Raw genomic sequence first — 10,123 nt, 5'->3', positions numbered from 1 at the left:
TTGAGGGCCCGGGGCCAGGAAGAAGCCAGCCATTAGCCATGCGGTCATCCAGGTGAATCTGAAACTGGCTCTCTCCTCATCACCGCATGCTCCAAGAGTGCCCTGCCTCCAGAGGAAACTCCAACCACCTCTGGATGATGCGAGTGAGTAAGCTACTCGAGATCTGATTAGATATTTAGCTTACAGTAATTCAGATGTGTGTTTAAACGGCTACCTCAGCCATGCTGGTTTGCTCTATGGGATTCCTCTGATATTCCTCTGATATTGTTCTACCTTTTACCCTGTTTCCGCCCTACCCCCTGTAATCAATAGAGTTCTCCTTTGTGACCGGTGTGGGAGACTTATTGAGGGGTGGGTCTAAATTATGCCAAGGAGGCCCCTTAGGTCTGCGGACTAAGGGAGGCTTCCCTAATCAGTCCCTGACTTGGGAAGTGCCCCAAGTGCTTGTATTGGGTCTAGCACCCATTGGACGATCAGGCCTGTGTTCTCCAAGGTGCGCAGAGCCAGAAGTGAGTCCAGAGCCTTGGATGGTGGCAGCGGAAACCCCAGGCTAGCGGGTGTGCTCCAGGGAAGGGGTCGGCCGGACGGGAGGCACCCCAGGGAGGCACTCGGAGCCTGGAAGGTGGTTGGGCGCAGGGAGGTGGGCGGCTCAGCGCAGGAGCGCCCCCTACTGGCCCGCCACACCCCATAGTTAAGCAAAGCAGGAGTGACCACACACTTTGCCACCATCCCCGCCCCCCACCATGTGTTAGAGCCACTAATCATTTCCTTTCTTACCATGTTTCATCATGGGCAAAAGCAGGAATAGGATAACACTGGAAGATACCTGTCACAAAGGGCCAGCATGCTCTGTTTTATGATTTTTTTTTTCTTCTGCTTTATCCATAGGGAAGACTCTGATATCAGAAATATTGTTAAGTGACTTGCCAAATGCCAGAGGGTAAGCTGGGAATAGTACTGAGTTGTCCCTATAAAGCCATGTAATATATTCCAGCAGAATGTACTGTATTTTTCATGTACTGCAAGGTCAAGAGTTTGAGCCTATGAAAACAAAAATTCTTTTTAAAGGATTTTAAAAGTTGATTTTTAAAATCAACTTTTTAAAGTTGATATCAGCATGTTCTTACTAAAAAAGCTAAACAGGAAAAATAAATGGCATGGATTGAACTTAGTGATGCCAGCATTTCAACAGAGTGCTTTATTGCATCTTTAAAACAACAGCTTGACATTAGAAAATAGTAAGATGGATTGGCTGAAGATGAGAGCCACCCTGCATGAGATTTTTTTTTCCACCCAAGTTCCATTTAAATTGTGCAATATTAGAAATGCATTCTGGCATGTTTGTTAATAAAGACATGTAGCTGAACTAACGCTTGGGTGTGTTGGTGTGCGTGTATGTAGGGGCAGGGGGGCATTTCAGCCCACTGTCTCTCTCCAGAGAAATGTTACTGGAATCATATTGCATTTTCAGGTCCAATGAAACTACAGTAATATAAGCATTTTATGTAAATTTGTTGTAGTGGAAAGAAGAGCATGTCATGTACCATAAATCTTTAGGTAACTAGAGTTCTTGTTTCTTCTCAGTTTTAACTCATCCTGATGCAAGGCAATTATTTTGAGCCAACAAATTGCCTCCATTATAATTTTGTCTTTTTTAAAAGTTCTCTTTACCAAATCTTATTTAGAGGCCGCTGGTAACATTAGTCTTTAACTGGATACATTTTTTATTAGTCATGGATCCCCAGCAAGTGTAGTTCAGGTAGATTCTTATACTTTCAGCATAGGGTATGACTCGAGTTGAGATTAACACTGTAATATGCAATCTTTGCACTTACATGACAACTTTCTTGTGCGGACATCAAAAGGCTTCCATGTAAGTCTCCTTAGGAGACTTTCTGGGAGAAAGGTTAGAAAATGGGCCAAATATTCAGCTGGTGTAAATCTGCTTAGAAGGGGGATGTACCAGTTTGCCCCAGCTGGCCCACTTTCTCCATCTTACTGATGGAGGCAATGAAGCACAAAAAGGTTAAGTTATTTGCTCAAAATCTGTCAGTTCTCCTGCTGGAGATAATCCCTGAGACTTGGTACCAAGTTCTTTTCTTTAATCACTTCCTTCAAGAGAGTGCTACTTTAGTAGTAAAAGCAGATGATAGTGAACTGCCTTGTTAACCTGTTTCAAGTATGTATGACAGTTTCTCACAGTGTCCTAAGCAATGGAAGTCCCAATATAATTTTCTTTTATTCTCTCCACTCAAAAGTTTAATCCCCCCTTTCCTTTCTCCCCCACTCTCAAAATGAACTCAAATTCAATCCTGCGCAGGATACTGTATAAACTGTGCATTTGATTAAGATGTCCTTTTTGTCAGCTTCTCAGCTTCTCCCTCCAGTTACTAACTCATACTGAGAGGGTCTAATAGCTTCCTCATCTTAAGATAAATTCTCTTATACAGTGGCTTTTCACAGACTCCCTTCGTTCAGAAAGGCAAAACAATCTGGCAAGGAAAAAGGACTTCTGCTGAAAAAATACTATCAATTTGTGTTCCCTGTGAGGTACTGTAAGGTGAGGGAAATGGAAGTTCCTGTACCCTTTATTATGATCCTCTACTTTTATACAGCATCTTTTAGTACAAAGATCTCCAAATATTTTACAAACTCTGTATAATAAGCTTATCACTAAGATACATGCACTGCTGGGCTTGAACGCAGCATACATTTAAATGTGTATGCACTAATGCTACCCAGTACACAGCACTTTAAGACAAATGATGAAGAAACTTCTATCCAAGAGTTTCTCAAACTGTCACATTATGGACCACATCTTAGAAGACTGGCTTATGGAAACCTCTTCTCTTCATTATGATCTGGCTTCACTTCCTCTCTGTGATCAACATAATACTCTTGTAGCAATGGTAACATCTGCATATATGAAAAATGAACACTAGGAAGTTATTTAATGCTTTTGTAACTGTCTCAGAATGGTTATTTATGATCTGGAAACAAAGAGACTAGGTCCAACCATTCAAAAACCCCGAGACGGAATCGATCGAAGTTGCGTGGTTTTCTGTAAGCGGCATAGTTTAGGTCGGTAGCAAACAGAACAAACATTCGCCCTTTGGTGGAGGTGGGGGGGCCACTGTTAAACTGGCTGCTGCCAGTTTTAGACCAGTCTGTGTGTGCTGAACTTTTGTTCTGTTATGGGTATATTATACGGGTAATTATACAGACTCCGATCACTAATACCAGTAAAAGTGTAATGTCTGTACCTGGCCAGATAGTCAATACCAGGTAACCAGCCATCTACAGACCTTTGGCAACTGTTCCAGCCCATGGAATCCAGTTTTGCAGTGACCACCTTTATCCTAATAAAACTGGGAATTTATGCATGCAGAACATAATTGCCCATCTTATAATTTAATAGTACTCTTTAAAAAATGCTAGAAAACCTTTTAATTACTGGCAAGTGATCCTGCCCTTAGTCTTCCATCTTATCTGAAATGATGCACCCTCAGAGCACTTGTGAATGCGTCTACTCTGCTTCTGCAGCAGTCTCAGGAAGAGTGAACAGGGAGCAGCCCTACCTGAGAGCACCACAGAAGCCGAGTAGACCACCATGTATCTTGTAAAACCAGTAGTGGCTCAGAATGACACCTCTTTAGGCCCTGATTCAAGACAGTAGCTTAAGTATGAATTCAACTTTTGAACATATGTTTAAGCCCGTCTCGTTAAAGTTGATTCTTAAAGCTAAGCCTGTGCTTATGTGCTTTGATGAATTGGGAGCTAAATCACTACCAGTACTTCCTGCAGAAAGAACCTTTATTTTTCATTTATCTCTTCCCCAAGTTCCAACCAGGTCCACCCCTATTAATTTATGAGCTCTGGCAAAGCTCACAACCCAAGCTAGACTGGCTAAAAAGCACTGTAGGAATGTAACAGGCCACAGTTGGGAAATGAAGTATAGTGTCTGAGCCTGGCAGCTCAGGATGATTTCACTGTGGCTAGGCAACAGGCCTGGAAGTGAAAGAATGATCTCTCTTTGTCAGACAGCCGGGCTGTTAGAGGTTATGAGATTCTTTTATTGCACTAATTTGCAGTGCAATGCGCTGACATTCTCTCCCTGTTGCACAGAGAATATATAAATTATGCCTGCAGGACGATTAACTGTTTGTGCAGGCTAATTGTCAGTATTAAATCTTGCTCAGTCACAGTTTTAAAGCTTAATTTAAACTCTCTATCTTTAAGGAATCCATACTCCCACTCCCCCTCCCACCACAGGAAAAAATAATAAAGATTTAATGGTTTAAGTCAGTTTCCTTTGTAACAGCTAAAGTTGTAATTGGGTGTGTGTATAACAGAAGCATCTACACGTGACAAGCCTGTGGAGTTTTTCTTTGGTTTGGCCAATAATACTCATTTCAAATCCCATTGTATTTCTACCCTGTATTAATTTCTGAATTACGTATTATTGTTCAGAGACCCCGGAGCCAGAGCTATTCCCCACATCTATTACTACATAAATCTTTGCTGTATGCTTAAAACAGCAATGATTCATCCTGAAAGATGGAGAGGAACACAAGCCCTAATGGGAAATTTCCCCCATGAAACGGACAGATTTGCATCTGCGGACCCTGGAATACAACTGTGTATCAAAGGGCAATCACACCGGGTTGAATAGATCCATATCAAAGTATAGGGGAAGGGAGATCACACATACCAAAATGCTGAAAACAGCAAAGACAACCCCTCCCTCCTCCAGCTTGCCCCCCTCACAAACACACAAAGTCTCTGAGTGCTCAATACAGGTACAATTGTAACTATCCCATCATTGAACTTATGACAGCCCATCAACCTTTAGTCCGGGGCTGCACTTAGGTCTGTTTTTCAAAGTCAAGGATAGAAGCATATTACAGGCTTTTCATGTTTGATCATTTGTGTTTTGGTATATCATTTTGAATTCACTGCACCACAGAGACCTGCACACAGACTGCCCACATCACTTTAAGCGATATAGGCACTCTGCTGTAAAGTGTTTTGTAAAATCATCTGTACTCTGATTTGACAATCAAATGCTTTTTGCAGGACTGCACCAGTAGCAGGGGTTTAGTTGATGGTTACATTGCCCTTGTCTGGGATTAGCAACTGCCTGCCAAAAGTGAGCCATAAGTAGTCTATCACTGCATGCTCAAGTCTGGTTTCTAATCCATAGCGCTCTGGTGCCTTTAGTAGCTAGCTTCTTTGCTTGTAATATAACTCTATTTTATGGAAGGGTAAGATCAAGACCTCTATTTAAAAATGTATCTTATTATACTTTTTTCCTGTAGCTAAGCTACATTTATCATAACTCCCTGTGAAAACATACTGGGTGCATCTACATGTGCAAATGTGGCTGGATGGGTTTACACCACAGTAATTTACTGTGGCATCAACTCACCCTGGGCAAGTGTCTATATGAGTGGGTGTTTGGGAGAGGATTTGCTCCCACCTGCTCTGCTCCCCTGAAGCAGCCAGGGGGGACTTTAGGCTTCCCTGTACCCTGGCTGAGACGGGGAGATTGTTCCATAGTTTCATAGTTGGTAGGGTTGGAAGGGACCTGAGCAGATCATCGAGTCCGACCCCCTGCCATGGGCAGGAAAGGATGCTGGGGTCAAATGACCCCGGCCAGGTGATTATCTAGCCTCCTTTTGAAGACCCCCAGGGTAGGAGCAAGCACCCTTGGAAGTTGGTTCCAGCTCCTGGCCGCCCTGACTGTGAAGTAGTGCCTCCTGATGTCTAGCCTGAACCTCTCCATCAGCTTATGGCCGTTATTCCTTGTTACTCCCGGTAGTGCTCGGGGGAACAGGGACTCTCCCATTGCCTGCTGGTCCCCCTTGGCAAGTTTGTAGATGGCCAACAGATCCCCTCTCAGCCTTCTCTTGTGGAGGCTGAACAGGTTCAGGTCCTGTAGTCTCTCCTTGTAGGGCCTGCCTTGCTGCCCCCGATCATGTGAGTGGCCCTCCTCTGGACCCTCTCAATGCTGTCCCTTCCCCTGGGAGCTTCCTGCTGTCAGGGAGGGCTGCAGTGGTGAATCCTGGGCTGGGATAAAGTCCCCCTGCCCTAGCAGCAGGGAGCTCTGGCCCCAGCTCCCCAACTGGGGGCAGCAGGTTTGGAAAGAGCTGTGGAGGAGGGTCAGGTCCCAGCCCCCCGCTCCAATCTGCCAGGCAGGGGCTCACTGCTAGCCACCCTACTGGCAGATCGAGGCAGGGGGCTGTGACCTGACCCTCCTCCGCAGCTCTTTCCAAGCCCCGTGCCTTGATCACCCAATTGGAGGAAGGGGCTTGGAAAGCACTGTGGGTCTGGGTCCTGCCCCACACCAGAACAGTTCCTGGCCACCCCTCAAGCTGCACATGGAAGTCTGCACGGCTGGTCAGGAACTGTTCCTGTCTGAGGCAGGTCCCAGCTAGTCCAGGCTGGGCAGGGAACTCTCTCCATACAGGAAGCTCCTGGCCCCAGCTCCATGATCACACAGCCAGGGCCAGGAGCTTGCTGCTGCCAGGACAGGGGGACATTGTCCTGGTCCAGGCTCCACCACCAGGGCCCACCCCAGTGGCAGGCAGCTCCTGGGGGCAGGGAGCAATCTCCCAGCCTCCTTCCAGGGCTCAGAGCTCCCTGCTGCTGGAGCGGGGGGACATTGTCCCAGCCTGGGCTCCATGACTGGAGCCTGCTTGGAGCCTGCTCTGGCATCAGGCAGTTCCCAGGGGCAGGAAGCAGTCTCCTGCCCCTACTGCCCTGCTGCTCCTGGTTGGCTGTCTTCACATGCCTTACTGCATGAATCTGGAACGGGCTTCCAAGAGAGGTGGTACTATCACCTAACTTGGAGGTCTTCCAGAGGAGGCTTGATAGTCACCTGGCTGGGGTCATCTGGCCTCGGTCCTCTTTCCTGCCAGGGGCAGGAGGTCGGACATGATGATCCTTGGGTCCTTTCCGACTCTAGAATCTATGAATCTATGCACGGTAACTACTCTGCAGTTAATTTCTTACCTGCATTTGCAGGTAGCAATGTAACTGTGGAGTAGAGCAACTTACTGTGCAGGAAGGGTCTGCACATGTAGATGGTGATGATTACCATTCACTAAAGTGTCTCTTGTAAGTGCGCCCACTGCTGGAGATAGGACTTCAGATTGGTGGAAATAAGCCTGACAAACTCAGTGGGATATGAAGTCCTGTGACACATTTTACCTCGGGGCTTTGGTCACTGCTGTGTTAATTAACAGCAGTGTTAATTAATTTTGGATTTATTAACCCTGGTTCAACGAAGCATTATGGTGGTTAAGTACTGTAGACAGGAGGAATTCAGAGGTTTTTGCCCTACTGTAAATCTGAATGACAGTTGATATGGCGAGAGAACAGGATGACTTAAGGCACTTTCTAAACTCAATGCTTGAGCCCGTTCTAGTACACCTGACCTCTTGTGAAGTTTTGCTGATGGGAGCTTGTTATGAATATACATGCAATTAGTAGCTTCTGGTTGAAGTTGAGAGGGAAAAATACCTTATTTTCCTCAGAACGCTGTCCATCCTTTCTGAGGTTTTGTTGTCTTTTAGCTCATATTCTGGTTTCATCTGCCTCTAAGTCTTCAGAGTAGGGAACCAATCCTTCATGGAGAGGAAGGGCACATATCAATAATAATGTTTTGATTGTTGCATCCTATCTCTGTTGATCACATCAGCGCATTCCCCATACTTTGCTATGTGTCTCCTGCTCTCTGACTGACAACTTCTTTAGGTGAATAAGGTTTTTTATTCACCTGAGGCAGGAGGTATTTGAGAAGAATGAAGTTGCAGGCAGAAATGAAAACAGACAAGTAACAGACTGGCTCTTCTATTTGTGAACAAGAACTAGAGCCCTTTCGTGCTGAAGAATACCTCACAGCTCTATATGTGAGAATGTTTTACTGAAGGAGAGGTGGTTCAGAAGGATCTGGACAGACACCAAGAGGCCCTCATTTAAACTTCTCTTTTGAAAGATAATACATCTCACAGTTCATCACCCCCTAACACTGTACTGTGGCATCGGCCCTGAATAGAAGCCTGGGTCCTAAGGTAGAATTTGAACCTGTGACCTTCTGACTGAAAGGTGAGAGTGTGATCAACAAAGCAGCACTGACGTATTGTGCAGCTCATGTTTTAGGAAGCTTTAATTACTGGAAGTGAAAGAACAACTTTTGTGTTTCTATAGGTATAGTGCTATAGCATACTCGGGGGCTTCACTAGAGAATGGAGAAAGGTGAATAGATCGAAATTCGCAGAAGAAACTAGCCATCTGGGAGCGGAGAAGAAAATGCTTCTTGCTAATCTTGCTCTTCCTGACAACTTGCAGAGAAACAAAAGGGCTCATACCTGTTCTCTTGCTCTATTAGAGCTCACTTTAATAGTGACAGCTTTCCTCATTTTCTCACTTCTCCTCTGAAATCTGCAAAATTAGGGTGAGGAAAGGGGGTGGGGGGAGAACAAGTTAGGCTAGAAGAGAAATGCCTGAGAAATATAGGAGCCTACAGGTAGGAGAGAGACACTGAGATGGGAAAGTGAGAAGAATGATAGGTAATTAGTTAGCTAGGCTGCTTGGTGGCAAAGTATAATGTCTGTAGCCAGGGACTGTGAAAACCTTTGGTTGTTTTGCTTAGAAAGGAAATGAGCTGAAGGAGACTTCAGAAAACAGTATGGGCAAAGCCGGCCTTAGGGAAAATGGCACCATGGGCGAATTTGTATTTTGGCGCCCTCTCCCTCTCCCCCCAAATCAGAGGCACTGCTGGAAGCAGAGGCAGGCATGAGGTGGAGTGGGGGGAAGAGGTATGGAGAGAATGGCTGCCCCTGTCTTTGTCTCATCTCCTTCCCTGGCTGCCACTCTGCAGCCACCTGGCAGCTGTCAGTCTGGCCTACTGCTGCACAAGTGCCCACGTGGAACCTGCGGCAAGCCCTGGCCAGGTGAGGTGGGGGAGAGAAGGGGTGAGAGGAGCCCAGCTGGCAGGGCAGGTGGCTCTGTCCCCATCTCAGTTCCAAGCACTGTGGGCGTCTTCCCAGCCCCATCACAGCAGGTGGGGAATATGCGCTCACACCTGCCTGCACTGCCCAACCCAGCTCCTCCTGAGTAGTGGCTGTATGCGGAAAGTGTGGGGATTGATTTGGGTTGGGTGGAGGTTGAGTGCTGTGTGTGTGTGTGTGTGTGTGTGTGCACTTGGGTGTGTAAGTGGTAGCCCCCTGGCCCAGGCACCCTGGGCAGTCACCCACATTGCCCATCTCTAAGGCTGACTCTGGTTATGGGATTAAGAAAGGTGCAGTGAGAACTGACCAATCCCTCCTTTTTAACAACTGCCTCATGATCCATAAACCCAGGGTCACTAGAGTGACGGACTAGAGGATAACTAGAGAAAAGTAGTTAGCCATATTGGGCTGAAGTCAGACAGAAGACAGGGTAGATTTGTATCCTAGGGCACATGTACATGTGACGATGTCATGATGTACACATGATGAAAATTGTCCTTTGTGTGGCTTAATGACATCATACATTATACATACGCAAGTTTTGGGGGTTTTAAATGAGTTTGCATTTTTCCCGACAAAATTACATCCCAATGTAGGTTAGTTTGCAATGTTGCAACTTGGAACATTGCAGCCATTAGTCAGCTCGCCCCCAGCTGCAGGAGAGGCAGGCAGGCTCTGCAAAAAAAAAAGGATTGGGTCTCTCACCATTTCTGCCTTTGTCAGGCCCCTGTGGCTGGCAGGATGCTTGGGGTCACCTGGGAATGGCCTGGCTTGCCCCTGGGGCAGTACAGGGAGGCAGTAGGAGGGTGGCTGGGTGTGCTGGCAGCTGGAGAAGGCAGCGGGGACAGGGCATGAGGCACAGGGGTGTCCAGGCAGGCTGCTAGTTTCCCTGATCTTACCTGGGAGGTGTGCTGGCAGCTGGAGAAGGCAGCGGGGACAGGGCATGAGGCACAGGGGTGTCCAGGCAGGCTGCTAGTTTCCCTGATCTTACCTGGGATTCCAGCACCCCATGCACCATCCCTGCCACCTTCTCCAGCTGCCAGCACACCAAGCCACCCTCCTGCTGCCTCCCCGCACTGCCCCAGGGGCAAGCCAGCCCATTCCCAGGC

Source organism: Alligator sinensis, unplaced genomic scaffold (assembly GCF_000455745.1).
Source record: "Alligator sinensis unplaced genomic scaffold, ASM45574v1 scaffold400_1, whole genome shotgun sequence".
Classification (NCBI taxonomy): Eukaryota; Metazoa; Chordata; order Crocodylia; family Alligatoridae; genus Alligator; species Alligator sinensis.
This window is presented reverse-complemented; position numbering follows the sequence as displayed.